The following is a 21413-nucleotide window of genomic DNA, read 5'->3' as shown; positions in this document are numbered from 1 at the left end:
TTCATACCTCCTTTGGCATGCAAGCAGAATCAGTGGAGGAGAGCAATGGTTTCCCACCCCATCCCAGCTAGACATGTAGGTGGTGTTGCACAGCACTATGCACACTCATGAGTTCTTTGCCTCTTTCTTTTTTCTTTCTCTCCCTGCACCCGTTATTCCTCAACTGGGGTTTAGTGCTGCTCAGCTGTCATAACCACCAAATTTCCACTTCCCATCAGAATGCAAGTCGATGCCCATGAACTGTGTTCTTGGCACCAAAGGAATAATAGAATCACACCATTGTAGAGTTAGAAGGGACCCCATGGGTAATCTAGTCCAAGTACCTGCAATGTGGGAATGTAAACTAGAGATTCAACTCTAGGTTGACAGATTTGGAGTAGCTGCCCAATCTTCTTCCCTCCCTCTTCCTGGAGTCTTCTGAGGTCCCAGAATGAGCAGGAGGTTGCAGAGAGAGAGTGACCAAGTCATCTAGAGCAGGTTGCACAGCATATAGTTGGACAAAAGAATCACCCACTAACCTTATCTCAATCTGGCCTGGATTCAGTTTATTTACCCTCATCCAGTCGACTATTACTTCCAAGCACTGATTCAGCACTTCAGCTGCTTCAGCTGCAGAAGATGAAAAGGAGAAATAGAGTTGTGTGCCACGAGCATACTTATGACAGTATGCTTCAAAACTCTGCATAAAACCACTCAGTGCTCCACAAGAACTACCTTCTGGAGCTGGTCATCCAAACAGGAGTGGAACCACCACAGCATAGTCAATGGAATTGACATCAACTGGAAGTTCAAGGAGGATCAACAGGATCACAATCCTCAATCTCTCTCCCAACACATGGCATTGTACAGGACAATCAGGGCAGTTTCCACACCAAAACCAGACCTGAATCTCAATTGAAATGGATTTAGAGAATCTGTCTTCTCCAATAGAACCTGGATCTGGTTGTCAGGGACTGGGCAGAAGAGGAGGAGTGGTGAAGACTGCCTCTCCATCCTGACACTTCCAGGAAAGAGGAAGAAAGAGGAAGACAGTATAGATTTACCACAGGGGTTTGAGGGAGGTCATGGTGCAGAGGCAGATGAGGGAGAAAGTTGGGAAATCATGGGAGAGCCAGAGCAGCTGGCTGACATGTTGTCATTAGAAAGCATTCCAGACCCACTATCTCCCAGAACTCAGCAGGCCTTAAAAGTAGGAGAGCAAAGAGATTGGAGACAGAGGGCACTTAGCGGCAGCCATAGAGGACATGATGATGACAATGCATGAAGAAGTGGGAGTGACAGGGGTGGAGATTCACCCAGGACAACACCATTATCCAAGATTCTGGGTTTTATAGCCTCACTCTGTAAAGTTTGAAATAAAAAAGAACTGTAATAAACTTTTCCTTGTCTTTATGCTTTCCTGGGCAACTAGCCAGGACCATAACATTATTAGATCAACTGTGTTCACTTCCACATATACATATGCACATACCCCAGTTATCAAACAGAATCACCTCTTAGACATGTAGCATGCATAGACACATGTGAGCATGGTGATTTGTGACTGACAATTTATGAATAACCCTCCATAACTACTAATTTGCTGATGAAAGTGTGCATTAATTTAAAACACATCTCACACACAATATCTAAAAAAAGAAAATGTTGGGTATAAAAACCCCACATATCAATCTATGTACTGACTAGATCACTGTAAAGTATATATATTTTTCCCATAATGTGCCAAACTACTTATTATAAAACATATATTACCAAGAGCATTTGCAAACATTTTTACAATTACCATAATGGTGAACCTGTCCCCAATATATAAATGTTCGTGGAACACTGTAATGTGGCTAAGAGCAGGAAAAATCTCTACTTTTCCTTCATCAGCAAAAGTAAATATCATTCTTGTGGCACAGCCAGGTAAATATCATTTCATTTATCAAAGGAGTGGGGGGAAATACACAGTGACCTATTTTCTTTTGCCATTTTCCCCAACAGCTGCATTAAATCAAATGGAACGTATTAAAACAGCTACAAAAAGCAGATAATAGCTTTTTTCTTATTGCCTCTCTCAAGTCTGGTAGTGCTACAGAAGTTACAAAACTCATTTGTATCTACTCATTACTGTGTCACCTCATTCTGTGTCCTTGCAATGTAAGTAGTAATAAACGCTGGGGTTGGCTCCGATCAATTTGACATGAGCCCAGCTGTTGAAGGTTAATATCAACAGATATTGACATTTGGGCACAGCCGTTTTCTTGGCACCGATTTGGGCCATCTTTTGTATTTGTGTGTGCTTCTGTGAAGAACTACAGCATTTTCTTGAGGCAACAGCAATACTTCCTCAGCCATGGCTCTAGCATAGGAACTAGAACTGGTTGGGGAAGGAGATTGGTGTAGAAGATATAGCAGATGCTTCAAGAACTTGCACTAGCATCAACCTTTGCAACCAGGATAGAGTAACTGTGATTTTTCCAATATTGATGGAATCCAACTCCACTTATTTCTGACCATTTGCCATGCTGGAAGTAGGACTGTAGCCTTATTATGTTTACATAAACAACAACAACCATAATGCTGCCCTGTAGGCCCCTTGGACAACGCCAAGCTGTTCTTGGTAGACCGATCTTCGTGTACTTTAATTCAAGGTAATGATGTTGTTGTACCTTCAAATGCTATTAAATGTCAGGGTACCAATCAAAACCCTTATGTTGTTTCAAAAGGTATAAAATTATATCCTAAGAAAAAATAGCTTAAACAATGCACACTTCTGAGGTACTTTAGAAGAAAGAAAGAAAAAGGGAAACCCTCTCTTTTAAGTACTTAATGTGAAAAGGAGTAGACTTCTTTCAACTTAAGAAAATGCATTTGCATAGAAGTTTTGCACATTAAATCATTTTGTGGTGCATTTCTCTACCTCAGTTACATGAAATATTTGTTCAGTTAGATACTAAAAGTTACCAAAGAAAATGTCATATTTTAGTTATCATGGCTGAAGATATATGGAGCCTATATGACTTTGGGTAGAATTTTATAGCAAAGCCTTAAATGTTAATATATTTCATATTAATTTATTTTTTTCAGTAGCAGTGTTCCAGTTTTTCCTGAAGGCAGCTATAAAGTCATTTATTTCATTCTTTCAGAATGTCTCATTTTTAATTTTTTTAGAAGAGATTTTCATCTAGTGCCATATTGTTTTCAGATATGATTGCTCCCTCCTATCTCCCTATTCTCTGGCCTACCATTCTTCATGAAAAGAGATTAAACATACCACAATGAAAGCAGCATAGCAATTAAAAGATCATTTGCTGAGTGTGAGATATGATTATCTATTTGTATGTACAGCATAGAGATGTTATGATTGATGGAAGCTGACAGAACCATGTGAGTTACCATGCAGTCACTTGGAAATGCAGGGAAGCAGTAGGGGGGCTGCACAGGGCATGAAAGATGGACAAATCGTTATTGGTTTGAACTTTTAATGAAGGAAAGGACTAGTGAGAGCAAAAATAGCAAGCATACATCAATTTATAGTTGATTGATCAACATACATGTTGTGCAACACAAACTTCTTCCTCATTAAAGAACAGGATACTGAATTGTGCTGTAGATATGGAAGGCTTTGTTGGCAATTCAAGAAACTAGAATGTCCAGAGATTTTGATTCTGTGTGTGTGTGTGTGTGTATGCGTGCGCGCACCTACTCACCTACTCACATCTTGACATCACAGCTGTGCTAAACAGGTTGTGCTGATTGAGCACATGTGATGTAGAAATTCAGTTCAGTTCACGTTTAGAGGAAAATCTACCTAATCCACACTTTCTAAAATATGTACAAACCCAAGCACAACCAACATTTGGAATTTGCACTTCTCTGAATTGTTCAATGCCATTCTTCAGCCTTGAAATATGATAGACAGATGATAGATAGATAGATGATAGATAGATAGTGTGTGTGTGTTTCTGGGGGGATGCAAGGGTACACATACCCCTAAACATTTTGTGAATCTAAGTTTCTGGCCTCATTGAGGGGCAGTATTTCAATATGAGTGGGAAAATGAGAGTACCCATAAACTTTTTTTTTTTTTTGAAAAAAGCACTGTGTGTGTGTGTGGATGAATTTGCTGATGAATTTTCATGAGGACTTTTTCTTGAAAGGTGTACATTGGTATGTAAATATGGAGAACAGAACTTAAGGTTGAGAAGATGAAAAACTAAAATTGTCAGATTTGTCCATTGCTAGCTGTTTCTTTATCATGTACTTAGAATATACTGCTTAATATAGTGGGGGGAAATATTCAGCAGTGTGCATATTCCTCCCTGAATAGAAATGCAAATGATCACATTCAATAACATTTCCTACAAACTATGTAAGAACAGAAGAAAGCTATATTGCAGATAAAACTGAGCCATGCGCAAAAACATGGCTTTGGAAGTACAGTTCTCCAGATGGTTTTGAAACACTGCAGGAAGAAACTGGGAATCTTTAGGTGGCAAAAGGACTCTTGGACCCCGTCAGAGCTTCCTGTCTCCGTCCCTAAACCAGGCAGACGCTTCTCAGCTTTGGGAAGGAGGTGCCAGGCTTTTAATTCATTAATAGTCTAATTTACCAGGAACATTTAGGGGACTAGCCTAGACCTCCTAGTTCCACTGACCACATGCCGCTGCTTCAAATTGTTTTGAAACACTGTGGGAAGAAATTTGGAACCTTTAGGAATGGACCATGCATGCATTTATGAATATAAATTAAATATAGCCCAAACCAGCAGAACAGTCCTCTCTCCTCTCAGGTATTTCCACCATCTTCACAAGCCTGTTTAAATAATTTATTTACTGGAGCAGAGAATACATTGTAGCAAGTGGATGATTTAGAGTCTATTCATTTTTATTGCTCATAACAGTAATATGGCTTCAAATATAATCCCATGTTTTTACCACATAATAAAAAGTGATAATATATTAATCATGACTAGATGATTGTTAAGCTTCCACAGCTCTTCTTCTAAATATTCAGTGGTGGTGACATTTTTATTTGTAACAAAGATTTATTGTTAATGGCTTCTTTTTCAACTGAGTATGTTATATCTGCACCCAAATGAACCAGTTTCAGAAGACTTGGCCCTAGTTTCAAAACAGCAACTGTTTTGGGAAGGGAAATTCTTGTAACCATAAGATATAATATATTAAAAAGTGCATTCTGCAATCAATGCAAATATTCATTACCTCTGAGGGGGAAATTATGGAAGGGCAGCATGCGGACCTTCTGTCAGCACAGGGCAATAAGTTGCAGGAAAGTGCAGGCAGAGTAGCAGATAGCAAAGCTAGAGTCTGGATGTACAACTTCAAGGTTGCAGAAATCACTATGGGAATAAGTAGATCAAAATCGAGCTCTTGTATGATTGTGGAAGCATAGTGATAGACAAAATGCAAAGGAATTGAAGAGAGCCAGCACTACGGTTCAAGACTTGCCCTTTGCCCTTCACTGCTTATTTATTATTTACATGTATTCATCATCTATCAATCTAGTACTAAAGATAATGTTCCACAAAAGGCAGTTAATACAATAACATGTCTTATAAAATAAGTTCAGCACAAGAAATATGAATACATAAAAAAGTTCTGTAACAACACCTAGGGGTAAAAATAATAATAAAATGTTCCAACACTGACAAAGCCCTGTTTAGGGAAGTTGTTGCTGTTGTTATAGCAGAGACTAGAATAATAGTCCACATCAGCTTTAAGATATTAATAACACTAAAATATGTTAAAGGTGTTGGGGTGAGGAGAAGAGTCTTGGCCTGGTTGTCCCAAAATGTTCCTAGATGTGTCTTTTGACAGCTCAGGAGTTAGCAGACCTGAATAAGTCACTGTGCTAACTTTAAAAACATGTGTCCAAGGTAACTTATTTCATAAGAACTAATTTTGTAATATAAAATAATAGTTTGGGGTTTTTTTTAACTTCACATGTTTTAAATTGCTAGATTAATGGTGGCTGCTCATTTCTATGTAAATCAGGTCTCTAGATCTCTCTATGCTACCCTTGGCATAATTAAAAAAATATGTGGCTGTAAGCAATTCATGTATCCTAAAGACTAAACACTTAAGATTTTGTCCTATCAGCAGTCTCTCTGTTCATAAGTGTCTCAAGCTGAGGAAGGTAAAACAAAGATACCTGCTGATCTATATTCAAGGGTGTCCTTATTAACTGCTTCAGTATTTTGATTTAGAAAGATTAGCCCATATAAATAATGCATCAAAGATAGCTGAGTTACTTTTGCATATGAGACACTTCCTTGTTTACAGTTTTTTAAAATGTAAAGTATAGTAACTATGCTGAGGTGAGTCACTGAGTGACAATTTAGTATTACTGAGGCTGCCACCTAAGCATACTTCCTCCCCATTGAGCTTCTGAAGAAAAACCACAGAATTAAGATGTGTGAAAGTAGACAGAAAGTCAAATTCAGAACTTCAAAGAGCTGGATATTTGCTCTGTAGTGACGTTTTAGTTCAAGGTTCATATATTTAAGTCAGGTGAAGGGCTGATTGTAAATATTTGTAATAAATACATAAACAAGCAATTAATCACTTTTAAGAAATCCAGGGACATTTCTAACACTTCTAAGAAAACAGCTATATTATCGTGAAAATCTAGTAGTCACATTCTTTTTTTAAAAAAAACCCTCTACTATCTGTATACGATAACAGTATGTGACAATATCACATGTCTTATACATTAGTTCAATTTGTAGACATGTCTCTGACTAATCTTGACAAAACCTCAACTCTTGTTAAACACAGTAGCCATGCTCCAGAATTCTAATTCCAATTTCCTCACAACAACAACAAATCATCATATAATGTGCCACAGATTCACATGACACTCTGGCTCATGGTCTACAAATTATTTTCTATGTGGGCTGACATTTTTCATTAGCCAAGATCCCTGTGCGCCATAGGTGACATTCCCGGCAGAGTGTTCTGTCAGAGCTACAAACCATGAATCAACACCCTACTCCTGAAAAGTCTGGCCCCCTCAGTGTGCAAAACTAGATTTCCATACTAGATATCCTTGTGGGATACAGAACTATATTTTTCTATATGGGTTTTGTCTATGCGGCTGCCTTTCTTGACTTTATCGCCAGGATGGGAAAATCTTCTTAGAGCTATGAATTTCAGATTGACCCTTTGCATCCGATGCCTTAGTTTTGTTTAATGAAAAATGCATCACCTGGTGGAAGGGTCAGAGGAAGCATGAACAGGAATTTGAGCCTTTCCTTACTGCTGCTGTTCTAGGGGAAACCTCTATTTTGAACCTGGAATTTGGGTTTTTGTGGAGGGTGCAGTCCTTATTTTCTAGAAAAATAGGTGCCTTTACTCACCACGAAGTTGTTAACACTAAGTGTCACACTTTTTAACAAAACAAATCAAAAAGGTGCCGGTACTGAGTACTGTTGAGCTTCCCCTGGAAAAAAAGCTGGAGGGGAGAATCCATTACTGGCACCAATGGGCAATTTCTTCTGAATGTAAAAGCATATTCAGAGGCAGGCTCCAATTAATTAGGACACGGGTGGCGCTGTGGGTTAAAGCCTCAGTGCCTAGGATTTGCTGATTGAAAGGTCGGCGGTTCGAATCCCCGTGGCGGGGTGCGCTCCCGTCCTTCGGTCCCAGCACCTGCCAACCTAGCAGTTCGAAAGCACCTTCAGGTGCAAGTAGATAAATAGTGACCGCTTACCAGCGGGAAGGTAAACGGCGTTCCGTGTGCGGCTCTGGCTCGCCAGAGCAGCGATGTCATGCTGGCCACGTGACCCGGAAGTGTCTTCGGACAGCGCTGGCTTCCGGCCTATAGAGTGAGATGAGCGCACAACCCTAGAGTCTGGCAAGACTGGCCCGTACGGGCAGGGGTACCTTTACCTTTTACCTTCCAATTAATTATCGGTCCTATTCCTGTATTTGCATGTTGAAAAAGCGGAATGTTAGACGCAAAGAAAAATATCAACACTAGTTTGGCCCAAAGTGTCTATGTTCAGTTGCCAAATTGGTATGTTTGTTCCCCCCCCCCATCTATCTTTTAAAACACCGTTTCATGCAATATGTATATACAGGTTGCATTTATTGTGGCAGACTTAAATCCTGATTGCCTCCATTAAAGTAAACTAACTGCAGACATGTCCAGTTTTGAGAAGCAGAAACCAAAACAGCTACACTTAAGCTCCCCCACACCTTTCCTTTTCTTTCTGCTGTTATAGTTAAGAGCACCTGGATGTTCAAAATTCATACAATGTGAAATGCAGTAGCAAAACACAAAAACACAGTCACTTATTATCAAACCTCAAATCTTTCTGTCCAGAGATATGGAGAGTCCTTTGGAGCTTAACTAATGTGACACACCAATTTTATGTGTGATTTCTCATCTATTACTTGGTTTATGTTTAAGATTACAAGATAACCAGGACAATTCAGATACTATTCCCAAAAGGATGAGACACAGTGCTACAAAGCACATTCATCTGTGCTGCAAAGATTGCAGCAGATGTGGTGTGTTAAACAAAAATCCCTGCTTTTTTAACGGCATGCTCTTCCATAGAAAATTCACTGTTAAAGGATGCATGATGGGGTCAGTAGCATTTCACTAAAAAAACAACAAAACAGCATCAGAATAAAAAGACATTATTATTATTTTAAAATTAATTGTCATGTCTAAAGAATAGCCTCTTTGGAAAGTATTTAGCAAACCATTACTTTCCTTTATGAACATGTTTTTTTCTGATAAAACTTAAAAATTGTTGTTATAAAGCAGGCAATGAGCAGCAGTTTAACCCTTTGTCTCTTATAAAACTTAACTCCTCCAGAGCTGCACCAAATCAGAACTTTTCTACTCCTGCAAACAGCAGCTTTGAAGGATTTTTTTAAAACGGTCTTGATTACAAAAGAATAGAAAAGGAATAAGCTACTATTCCTCACATATTGATGTTCTGATAATCAGATACCCTCCTCAGAAATTGCTATTTGCATTTAAAAACACACACACATGTGCATCTTAAAGGCAAGGATACACTGAACATGTGTAAAGGCAAAGGTAAAGGGACCCCTGACCATTAGGTCTAGTTGCAGACGACTCTGGGGTTGCAGCGCTCATCTCATTTTACTGGCCGAGGGAGCCGGCATACAGCTTCCGGGTCATGTGGCCAGCATGACTAAGCTGCTTCTGGCAAACCAGAGCAGCGCATGGAAATGTCATTTACCTTCCCGCTGGAGTGGTACCTATTTATCTACTTGCACTGCATGCTTTCGAACTGGAGCTGGGACCGAGGAACGGGAGCTCACCCTGTCGTGGGGATTCGAACCGCTGACCTTCTGATCGGCAAGCCGTAGGCTCTGTGGTTTAACCCACAGAACCACCCGTGTCCACTGAACATGTGCCTTTGATCCTAAATGTAATTATACATATCATTGTATCAAGCATTCTCAATACTGCACCTGGAAGCTTCAGAATGGTTTGTTGTTTTTTAAGTTAACAATTAAACCCTTTCAATATGACACCTCTTCCTGACTTTCTTCAGATTGCTTTCAGTGCAGTGAAGTTGATTGTTAAAGGAAAACACACGCCCTTGGCCACTGCAAAACTTAGCGAAACGAAATGTGATTCATCTCTAATGGAAGAGTGAACCAATAGAAGTGTCTATTGAGCAACATTGGTTTAATGGATAGGCAACAATTCTATATTGTGTTTTCACATAAATTCAATATCAATTTCAAACAGCATTCTGACACAAAGCAAGTTTGATTTTCCTTCTACAATGTGATGAATGCATCTTAAGAGACTAAGAAGGGGAGTGAAGAATTATATTGCTTAATACTAAACCAGAGAACCTGAGTTTTCAATAATGCATACTTTCATAAATGCAATTTATTATGTGGATGTGTCTATAGATTATAAACATATGTCCTATAAACAAATCTGCATTCACTGGATATCCAGAGATTCCTTCTGTGACCTTCCAATCTTCTGTATTTATACAAATTTTGTCTCTTGTTTATCTGCTCAGCTACTGGAAAATGCCGTGAAGGAGCAGCCTCACTGATATCGCTGATTGGTTGGTATTGGCTCTGACTTAACTTGGCAACTCTAAGCCATAAAGAAGACTGTTGGAAGACTGGAGCCTGGCTTGTGATCAGATGTACAAATATCCTGCTGCTGTTGTGGTTGTTTTGCTGTTGTTGTTAATTCACCATCCAACAGGTTTCATGGGAAATGTTTCAAAACCAGCGCTTCACACCATTCGAAGCAGAAAGCAGCAGCGACTCTTTAAATGCAAATGAGCAAAACACATCCCCACCTGCAGGCAGGATTTGCTGTTGGGACAAATGTCAAACATTTTTTTCTTTTTCTTTTAGCTGTCCTACTTTGAAGAGGACAAGCCTCTGTTTGAAGGAGTACTCTAACTGAAGGACCGTCTGATTTAAATATAAGAAACCACAGAAAAGGAGACCGGGGCCTAGCAGATGTCTGTAAATAGTTAGACCCTGGAAAATAGTCTGAGCAGCAACACATGTCACCTGAGAAGGATTGCATTCCAACAGAAATTATATTAATTGTTTCTAGAACAAAGAACACATGCAAATTAGATGCATGCCTCTTCACTGGTAGCAGTAACAAACACCAACTTGGATTGCTTTAATATAACTCTCACACATCGCACAGAAGGTAATCTAATGATCCCCCCTTAATGGGGGGGGGGCAATGATACCCAGAACAGTGACAGGTGACGGGGTATTATTCTGTCTGGCAAGCTGCATAAGTGTTGGGGGACCGCACCGCCCCTGGCAGCGCAATCCCGGTGGGGTGCCATCGCGGCTGCCACCCCACCCCGCTGGGCACCACGCCCCTACGGGCGGCATGCCACGCCCCAAAGACACATGCCATGCCATGCCCCTGCCTGCTCCGCCCTCCCGGTGTCAGAGCATGAAGCTCTGCAACTGCCCACAGATTCTCAGAAATGCAAAATTGTCAGAACTTAAAGTTATAAAGCTCCCAAGATGGTTTTGATTAAAACAACCACCACCACCACCCTTGGTAATCAAAAGTAATTTTCCCATTGCTAGTGCATATAAAGCTATCCTATATGTATCTACTTACTGGGACTCCATTTCTTGCATGCCCACAGGTATCCTGTCTTTAAAAGCTGTTTTGGTTGCCTAGTTTGATGAAATTTTCCTTAAAAAATAATAATCTAAAGCTACTTCTAGGACTTTCCTTACCATCATCCAAGGGATGAAGCAGTTTTGCATCTGCATGCTGGATTTTGTCTCCCAAAAAAACTTAGATTTGGCCACATAACATTCTCTTTACCATTTGCAGACAACTGTGGAATCAAGAATACTCAACCACAAAACAGCTTGTGTAAAAACCGGACACAAACATACACACAGACAACCAGCAGAAAAGCTGGTTCCTTTCTAAATCTATTTGTATGTAGAAAGCCACCTGTTTTACAGGGCTCAAGATCTCCATAAATACGACTCGCCAACAGCTTTATAAATTGTTTACAGTCTGTAGAGTCTCAGTCGCACAACCCCTAAGGACTCTGCACAAATACTCACAGACTCCAAGAATTGTAAATCATCACTTTACTGGAATTGCACATGAGGCAGCCGGGAAGAAATTGCCAGTTGCATTAATTATTTATTTACTTGAGGAAGTCTTTCCTCAAGAATTTAGCAGCTCACATAGAAAGACCTCAGGGATAAAGCAGAAATATAAAGTTCAAATCTATTAGGCCTTTTGGTATTAAAATAAACATTGCAGAACTGGCTCAGAGTTTTGATTCCTTCTCTTTTATTCCAAATTTAATGTGACTTCAGAGCAAAACGAGTTTCATTAGATGTCCTCTAAAAAGGTATTCCAATTGAACTTCCATAGCGAAAGAAATAAATCCACACACACATGTGGCCCCAGATTCGAAATGACTTTCAGGCTCTTTCAAACATTTGCTACATAATGACCCTTAGAGACTTACAACGGAGAGCTGGTCATCTCCTTGGTCAAATGGTGAGGCAGCTACTGCCAGGTTTCAACAACCACTCTCTCTTATTTATGAAGCTCTTTTTCATATTGCCAGAAAGCATGCAAAACTATGTATGGGAAAAGAGCAACAAAATTGTGTCTGCTCTCATGGCTTCCAACATCTATGTGTCCAATTGGGACCTGTGTTCACTGAGCCTACACAGAGAGGAAGTTTGTAGGATGTGTTCATTGTTTTATTGCAAAGATTCTCTAAACATTGGCAGCGGGGACAGGCTGTGTGGTCCTAGACTTCCTCCATGTGTTCATTATACATTTTCAAACAGTGCGACAAAAAATGGAGGCATGTATTTGGAAAAAGTGATAGGTGAGGCAACCTTCAGTTCGCCATATAGGCAGAGGTGTTGATTTCTGTCAGCACATTAAGTCTGAAGAAGAAAGGGACAGCAACACTCTATTTGGATTACTTAGGAGCTGAGGAGTTTATTTATTTTTTAGATATGTCAGACACAATAGGCTTGCGAAAGGGCCAAACTTAGCTCAGTGGTACAACAGATGTAAAGGAGATGGAAAGCTTCATTTATTCCAATGAAATGCACTGGTTAAATAAAATTTAGGTTGAATTCCTAAATACATTTTGACAGCAGTGGTGGGCAAACCTGTGATCCTCCAGATGTTGGATTCTAGTTGCCACCATCCCTAAGCATAATGGCTGTGGCTGATGGGAGGTGGAGTCCAATGACTTCTGGAGTGATACAGATTCCCCCACTCCATAGCACGGAATAACTCCATTGAATGCAATAGGACTATTTTTATTTTATTTTATTTTATTTGTTACTTTATTGTTAAATTTACATCCTGCCCTTCCAAGGGAGCCCAGCGAACATTCATAGAATTGCCTAGTTGATTAGAAGTTAAGAGAATTGTGGTTAAATATGATAGACATGGATGGGGTAGACTTGCATTATATTTAGTTAAACCTGGCCTTTGAAAAAATATTCGTCTCCGTTCCTCACCTATGCACGTACACACAGGCTCATTTACCTAAAGCCATTCTGTTCCGAGATTAATAGTATCACAACCATAAGGTATTTTCCTCATGCTGCAAAATATGATTTAAGGGGTTAATCAAATTAGGCAGCTACTTCTTCTTTTTGCCTAAAATCTCTCAGTGTGCAATTTTAACTTTTTAGGTCTCATGAAAAGAAACTATGTCAATCGTTTGATTTGTGAAGCGGGACAGCATATCTAATTTCAGCCTATTTAATGCCACATTCTTCTGGGGCTTTGTATGGCACTTTCAGCTGATTTCCTTTGCATTGGAAAAGGAAACACAGATCCACAGGCATGAAAACAGGCAATAGCTGCCACATGGTGATACAGGATTAGAGAGGGAGGCGAGTTCAAAGCTTGGCATGCGAAGTGTGCCACAGCAGCGTGCCCTGTCAGGCAATCCAGTAAGACTCGACATGAAGCTCTCCAAATGAGAAACCAAAATATGAGAAGTTTACGTGTGGGTGGTGGATTGGGTTTTGTTTTGTTTTTTGGCACCTGTTTGCTTCCTGATGGGTTCCAAATGGAACCCTGGGCCGTTTTTCTCTAATCCATCTTGGAGCTGACAGAGGTGTAAGTTGTGAGCCGCAGCTTGCCTGCTGTGCTGAAAGATGACAAAGCTCAATAAAAACAATTATTTCAAAGGCTCCATCTCATCTATTATTAAACCTGTGAAAAGAGTTTTAATTTCCTTTGCAATTACACTGTGGAATGTTATACTTGAGAAGGAAAACTAAAGAATGTTTGAGGAGGTGCCCCCCTCTCTCTCTCTCTCTCTCTCTCTGTGTGTGTGTGTGTGTGTATGTATGTATATATATATGAGAGAAATGTGTATAATTCAGGACACTATTTAATGCCAATAATGTTCTTCCTGTCTTCAAATTTGAGATAGTTTGCTCTGTAAATACAACACAATTATTTGCAATTTTGCCCATAAAGAAGATCAGATGAAATATTAATGCTTCATAGCATATGCACGACAAACAAACATTGTCTTTGATAGTATCTTGCAGGTATTTTGCAAATACAGAATGGCAGGCAATGATTTATGCATTTTGTCCCACCACAGATTTACCAAATTACTTTGATGAATGTTTGTGTTGTTTTGTCTGTAGTACAAGTGAAAATGCACATTATATTCTTGTGTCTTTGACTAACCAGTGATTATGAGGCAATCTATTACACCAACCAATCATTCTTCTTATACAAATCTTTGTTGTTACTGTTTTAATCAAGATAAACTGATAGCACACAAATCCTCTGGTGCTTCCTGATCTCAGAGTTCTAGAAGAATTTTGCAGGATTTGACTGCATAGCCCCAGCCTTCTCAAGCCCATGGGAGAAGGAATTTAATCTGTGAAAAAGCTAAGAAATAGATGAGACTGACATTTAGACCTCTCATAACTCGTCTAAGCTGACTGATGCCTCATTACTGAATTTAATTCTTTCATGCTGCACTCTGGTTTCTCCAAACATCTGGAATATTCATTTCACAGGAAATTAATATTTCCATAGTTCCGCAAGGGTTATACATCTTTACATTTCTTACTGCTCAGTATTCTAGCATACAGTAATTTTTAACTAAGTACCAGATACCAATGAACACATTGAATGCATATTTATGCAGATGATTAAAAAGGTAAAAGGCACAAATGTTTATCTGATGTAATTTTATTATATTCAGGATTTTGTATCAGGACAAGGTGGTGTTACAGGTCAGTGGTGGGTTGGTTGGCAGTGCCAGTACAATATCTACATCAATTATTCTATGGAGCAAAGCTAAATATATTTTTTTCTTTTAAAGCAACTCAGTGAAGAATAGATATAAAGTTGCCCCCCAGATGTCACTATTTTGTCAGATGGATTTAAGGCTGGCACAATTAAAGAGGGTTAAAGTGCTGTCACCCAAGTATAACAAATTCACTTTTTTAAAAATGACTGTTTGCAGTTAGGAAAGTAATGGGGAAATACACTGAAAAGTGTGGAATGAACGAATGATTAATTAATGGGAAGATGTGTAAGCACTACTGAATAAAAGATACAGTCTTACCTTGCATACACTTTGTGCAAGCAAATAAGGATGAATGCTCAAGAAGCATGTTGCCTGGAGCAGCCACAAGGTATGCATAATCCTGCTGCTGTTGTGGTGCACACAGTGCACATATGCACACAGTGGTGCCTCTTGTGCTAGGTGGATAAAGGTCCTCACTCCACCAGGGGTTCCCCCAACCATAGCATCACAGCTGAAGTCCCCAGCATCTTCTTTTTTTAAAAAAAGAAAAGACCTTGGGAGCACCAACTGCTGACTATGACCTGTGTGTAGGAAATGAGTACTGTGAAACCAGGAAGAAGAATGGGTAGCTGATTGTGTTTCTATCTCACCCACTCACTTATTTGCACCCCAGGTTCAGCTGCCTCTAGGCTCTCCGAAAGCGAGCGAGCGAGTGTGCGTGCACACACACACACACACACACAGGGAGGGAGGGAGGGAGGGATGGATGGATGGATGGATGGATGGATGGATAGTGAAGGGGCTAGGACTGGCCAAGAGAGCCTTTTCCCTCTTACCCATATGCACACATACTTCTATGCAGAAACACAGGTTGATGGAAAGTATGGTGCTGAAAAATGATAGCCTTACTTTGCTGTCTCCCTCCAACCCATCCATACACGCAAACTCACATGAACCTTGCCCTCATGCTCCTTTCTTCTTTATCCTATCTCAACTCTTCTCCTTCCCCTGCCCCCACCAGCACAGCAGCTCTCATTTTTTCCTTTTTATTTTTCCAGTGGGTAGCATGATGGCAACAAAAGTAGGGAGTGAAAGGCAGACATCCTAAACTGAGTGGAGCTGTCAACAATTGTTTTCAGGGCCTGATAAATCAAAACCAATTTCCCATATATTTCCTCTTGGCAAGTGAAGCCTCTGCTCTTGGGGGAGGGAAGGAAAATGGCCTTGTTTTGTTTGTTTATTTATCCATCAGGTCAAGGTGCCTTGTCTCCTGCCCTGCCCAGTTCCCCATTTCCTGCCTACTGGCTAGGTTGCATGCAGAATAAATGAGCACAGAAATACAATATTGTTATGAATATGAGGGGGCAGAACCCCAAAATCCTTATTTTAGTAAATGGTAGAATTTAGCTAATATTTGGAGTATTAAGGGATGATGCCAGGCACAGTGTAAAAATATAGACTATGCCTCTCCTCTTGTTCAGGAGATCAGCCAACAGAGGTGCCTTCAAGGAACAAAGACGAGTGATGGCAAAGTCATTACTCTGACAAAAGATGGGACATTCAGTGTAAGACAAGAAGGGGAGTGCCTCCCCTAGCTGTGTGTTAGTTAGCAAAAGACAATAGAAGAGTTTGGAGGGCGAGGTTGCAAGGGTTGGAGGCAGAGCTTTCTAAACTTTTCATGTTGGTGGCACACTTTATAGACATGCATTATTTCGCGACACAGTAGTTCAGTTTTACTAGCAAGCCAGAGGTGAAACTAACCCCTTTCCAGTCCCGGGAAGAGTGCAGGGAACCAGTGCCGGATTTATGTATGAGCTAAACAAGCTATAGCTTAGGGCCCCACCCTCTTTGGGGGCCCCAAGAAATTTAAAGGGGGAAAAAACTGGATGTACATTTCCAAAATATAAGATAAAAAAACAAATAAAATAACACCTACATACAGCAACAGTGTTTTGTGTTGTGTAGGCTCCTGTGATGTAATTAGGTCCATAAATTACCATATAGCATATATTCAACACAAAAAAACAGTGACAATTTGTTGTTGACAAAGGACAGCTGGACATATAAAGGGTCCCATTACCTTCAGTAGCTTAGGGCCTCATAAATCTGGCCTTGCAGGGAACATTTGCACACAACATACCTTTTTTAGGAAAAAGAAGAAGAAAGGGGTCATGCAGGGCCAGCTGGAAGTGGCTGTACTCAGAGACTGGAGAACATGGTTGGCTTCTTCTTGGGACCAAAGCTTGCTGAAGCTGTGGAAGAAGCACCAAGACACACTCTTGGGTTTCTGCACTCCATCAAAACTCAGGTGTAAGTAAGTGTAAATAAACCATGTATCTTAATGACAGTACTTTCTCCGCCGTGCCTAATTCCAAAGCAACACAAACCCTCGTCAAGTGCCAAGACTCCTGGACTCTCATGCACCACTTGGCAGAGGTTGGCGTGGCAAGTAAAAATATTTTTAAAATGCCAAAAAAAAACAAAAACCCCTCCTAGAACAGGGAAATAAATTGTTCTGCTTTGATATATAATAAGAATATCTTTAGGTATTGGCAATATTTCCAGTGCTGAGGCACACAATGAATAGGATAACAAGCTCAGAGATAATAATTTGCATATTTGGAAGTACTGTAAAATTTGCAAAAGAAGAAGAAATCATTATCATGGAAACACCAATCCTCAATGGCTGGATGTTTTGTGTGTCACTGGTCCAACTCCTGGTGTCAGGCTGTAAGCAGGATTCTTCAGGGTTTTCTGGCAGTGGAAGTCTATTTAGTGCAATTTTGGCTAAGCAACAAATTGGACCAATGTGGCAGTTTTGATTGGGCAGGAATAAAAATCTCTTCTAGAAGCAGGGATTCATACATCCCTTAGCAATGGTAAAGGATACAGTCATACATTTCTCTGACTAGTATACAAAGTGGGAAGGCCTGCTTCACTCCTCTCCTCTTCCGTGGGTGCTAGGAAACAAGGTTGCAGGTAGCCCAGAAACTGATATGGAGAATGAGATTGGAAAAATGAGAAACTGTGAAGAACTGAAATTGACAGATTGACAGACCCATCCCTAATTCAAGCTCAGTAGTGAAGATGTTTGTTCACAAATGTATATTGTTACACATTCCCAAACAGTCAGAAGTTTCTGGAGAAGCACTGCCCAGGCTTGGGTTTCCTTTGATGGGAAGACCACTAATATATAGAGAGGGATGTGAAAGAAGTCAGAAATGCAGCAGGCATACGAGAAATGTGAGGACTACATCAGAGGCCAAGAAGCAAGTTGGTGGCTGATATTTAAGAACAAAGCAAAGCAAGACTTGATGAAACTTCTTGTTTAAATTCCTTATTGACTGATGTTATTACTTTCTAATGTTGTTTTATGATTAGCAAGTAATGTTGTATGCTTAGTAGGATATGTGTTTTGCAGAGAAGCTAATTTTTTATAGCATTACCTGACATTTTCAGAAGGTAAAAATAAAATTCTTTGGTTTTAGAAGAGCATTTTATCTGCTTTTTAATCAAATGTAAATTTGCGTGTTCAGACCCAGAGACCTCCCCCCTAAATAAACACACATTTGACTCAAATTTTAGTTTTTGTTTTTGGCAGAATTTTGGCCACAACTTTATTGATTACAGAAAAGTTGCATAGGCTCCAGTTCGACTAGCTCCCTGCACCCTTGCAGGCAGCACTGACCCAGGACACCAGCATAGGTCAGCAAGGGTGAATACCTGAGGTAGGCAAAAAGCCGGGAACAGACTATGTTCACCCCCCAGATGCTCCCCTGGACTCAGGCACAGGCACAACCCCCTCTCAGGGGTTGACCAAACCGGTTGAGTCCCTGGATTCCTTTAAGAAAATACCCTTCGCATAGGGATGGCGAGACCGTTCTCCCATCCCTATCACCTGAACCAGTGCCTATCCTCAACTTTACAAGTTGTGACAAATTGCTATGTGGCAGGCAAAACCTAAATGGCAACAGCCAATCAGCCAAGTGGGGAAAATTCCTGCCGTGCCCCTGCATAGCAGGGTCAATTGCAAAATGCCCTAAAAATAGGGAGAGGTGGGCAGGTGTTCTGAATGCACGAGCCAAAAGAGGAAGCTCTGGGTCACGTGCATGGGTATATATAGGTCCCTCAATCCATTTGCACTGCACCCCATTGGCCAGATTAAACCCAGCATCAAGGGACCTACCAATTGGGTGTTGCGGCTGTCCAATTTACTCACCCACAACACAGGAGGTCAGTCTCCGGGTCTCACCGCAGCACATGCCCTCTTTTAGGAAAGACACGATTTACGAAGCTAAATGTTGTCCAATCACAGAAATAATAGCATTTTTGAATTCCTCACAAAAGACCCCTCACTGAAGAAATTTGTAAAAGTTACATTTCAACCCCCCCCCCCCCTAAAATGACACATAGTCCTGCCTCAGATAATAGCAGGATGCACAAAAGGATTGTCCCTTCTGTGACTAGGTTTGTATGGGATAAAATGGTCCTTCAGACAACCTGAGCCCAAGTTGTTTAGGTCTTAAAGGTAATCACCAGCACTTCCAACTTCACATTGAGACATATCAGAAACCAGTGCAGCAACAAAGGTGTTACATGGTCCTCAAAGCAAACTCTGTTGCAGACACAATAATCTAACCAATCACACACAAAACAATGTCCAGCTCTCCTCTGCCAGGAATAGGCACACTTGCTGCACTAGCCTAGGTTGTGCAAAAGCACTTCTAGATACAGATGCTCACTGGGCATTTGGGACAAGGCCAGGAGCATACTCACACTGCATGTCTGATTCTTCAAGGGGAGTGCAACCCAAACCAGAATGTCTTTCTATTCCTCGATCAGCCTTCTTACTAGCCAAAGGCATTTTCCCCTTACCTGAATTAAGCTTCAGTTTGTTATCACAAATCTGATCAGTCAGCATCCTAAGCCACCAATTCAAAAGTTCCAGAAATATGCAGATAAAACAGAAGTGATGATGAACAGTATGCATACATACAAAGTAGCGGATCTGCTTTTCCACCTCTGATTGTAAAGAGCCTCCAGCTCACCACCTTCTTTCTGCCTCACTTGGCCTCACCACCACTATTGCTTTTTTCCGTCTGCCCTTCAGTTTCTCCGGGCTCTAATCATAGAATCATAGAGTTGGAAGAGACCACAAGGGCCATCGAGTCCAACCCCCTGCCAAGCAGGAAACACCATCAGAGCACTCCTGACATATGGTTGTCAAGCCTCTGCTTAAAGACCTCCAAAGAAGGAGACTCCACCACACTCCTTGGCAGCAAATTCCACTGTCGAACAGCTCTTACTGTCAGGAAGTTCTTCTGAATGTTTAGGTGGAATCTTCTTTCTTGTAGTTTGGATCCATTGCTCCGTGTCCGCTTCTCTGGAGCAGCAGAAAACAACCTTTCTCCCTCCTCTATGTGACATCCTTTTATATATTTGAACATGGCTATCATATCACCCCTTAACCTCCTCTTCTCCAGGCTAAACATGCCCAGCTCCCTTAGCCGTTCCTCATAAGGCATCGTTTCCAGGCCTTTGACCATTTTGGTTGCCCTCCTCTGGACACGTTCCAGTTTGTCAGTGTCCTTCTTGAACTGTGGTGCCCAGAACTGGACACAGTACTCCAGGTGAGGTCTGACCAGAGCAGAATACAGTGGCACTATTACTTCCCTTGATCTAGATGCTATACTCCTATTGATGCAGCCCAGAATTGCATTGGCTTTTTTAGCTGCCGCGTCACACTGTTGGCTCATGTCAAGTTTGTGGTCAACCAAGACTCCTAGATCCTTTTCACATGTACTGCTCTCAAGCCAGGTGTCACCCATCTTGTATTTGTGCCTCTCATTTTTTTTGCCCAAGTGCAATACTTTACATTTCTCCCTGTTAAAATTCATCTTGTTTGTTTTGGCCCAGTTCTCTAATCTGTCAAGGTCATTTTGAAGTGTGATCCTGTCCTCTGGGGTGTTAGCCACCCCTCCCAGTTTGGTGTCATCTGCAAATTTGATCAGGATGCCCTTGAGTCCATCACCCAAGTCATTGATAAAGATGTTGAATAAGACCGGGCCCAAGACAGAACCCCGGGCCCAAGACAGAACCCTACTAGTCACTCTTCTCCAGGATGAAGAGGAACCATTGATGAGCACCCTTTGGGTTCGGTCAGTCAGCCAGTTAGAAATCCACTGAGTGGTAGCATAGTCAAGACCGCATTTTACCAGCTTCTTTACAAGAATATCATGGGGCACCTTGTCAAATGCCTTGCTGAAATCAAGGTAGGCTACATCCACTGCATTCCCTTCATCTACCAGGCTTGTAATTCTGTCAAAAAACGAGATCAGGTTAGTCTGACATGACTTATTTTTTCAGAAATCCATGCTGACTATTGGTGATCACAGCATTCCTTTCTAGGTGGTCACAGACTGTTTGCTTAATGATCTGCTCCAGAATCTTCCCTGGTATTGATGTCAGACTGACTGGGCAGTAATTATTTTGGTCCTCTCTTTTCCCTTTTTTGAAAATAGGGACAACATTTGCCCTCCTCCAGTCTGCCGGGACTTCGCCTGTTCTCCAGGAATTCTCAAAGATGACTGCCAGTGGTTTTGAGATCACATCTGCCAGT

The sequence above is a fragment of the Podarcis tiliguerta genome (genome assembly GCF_965153285.1).
Source record: "Podarcis tiliguerta genome assembly, chromosome: 9".
NCBI classification, from domain to species: domain Eukaryota; kingdom Metazoa; phylum Chordata; class Lepidosauria; order Squamata; family Lacertidae; genus Podarcis; species Podarcis tiliguerta.
Note: the sequence above shows the minus strand (reverse complement) of the source record.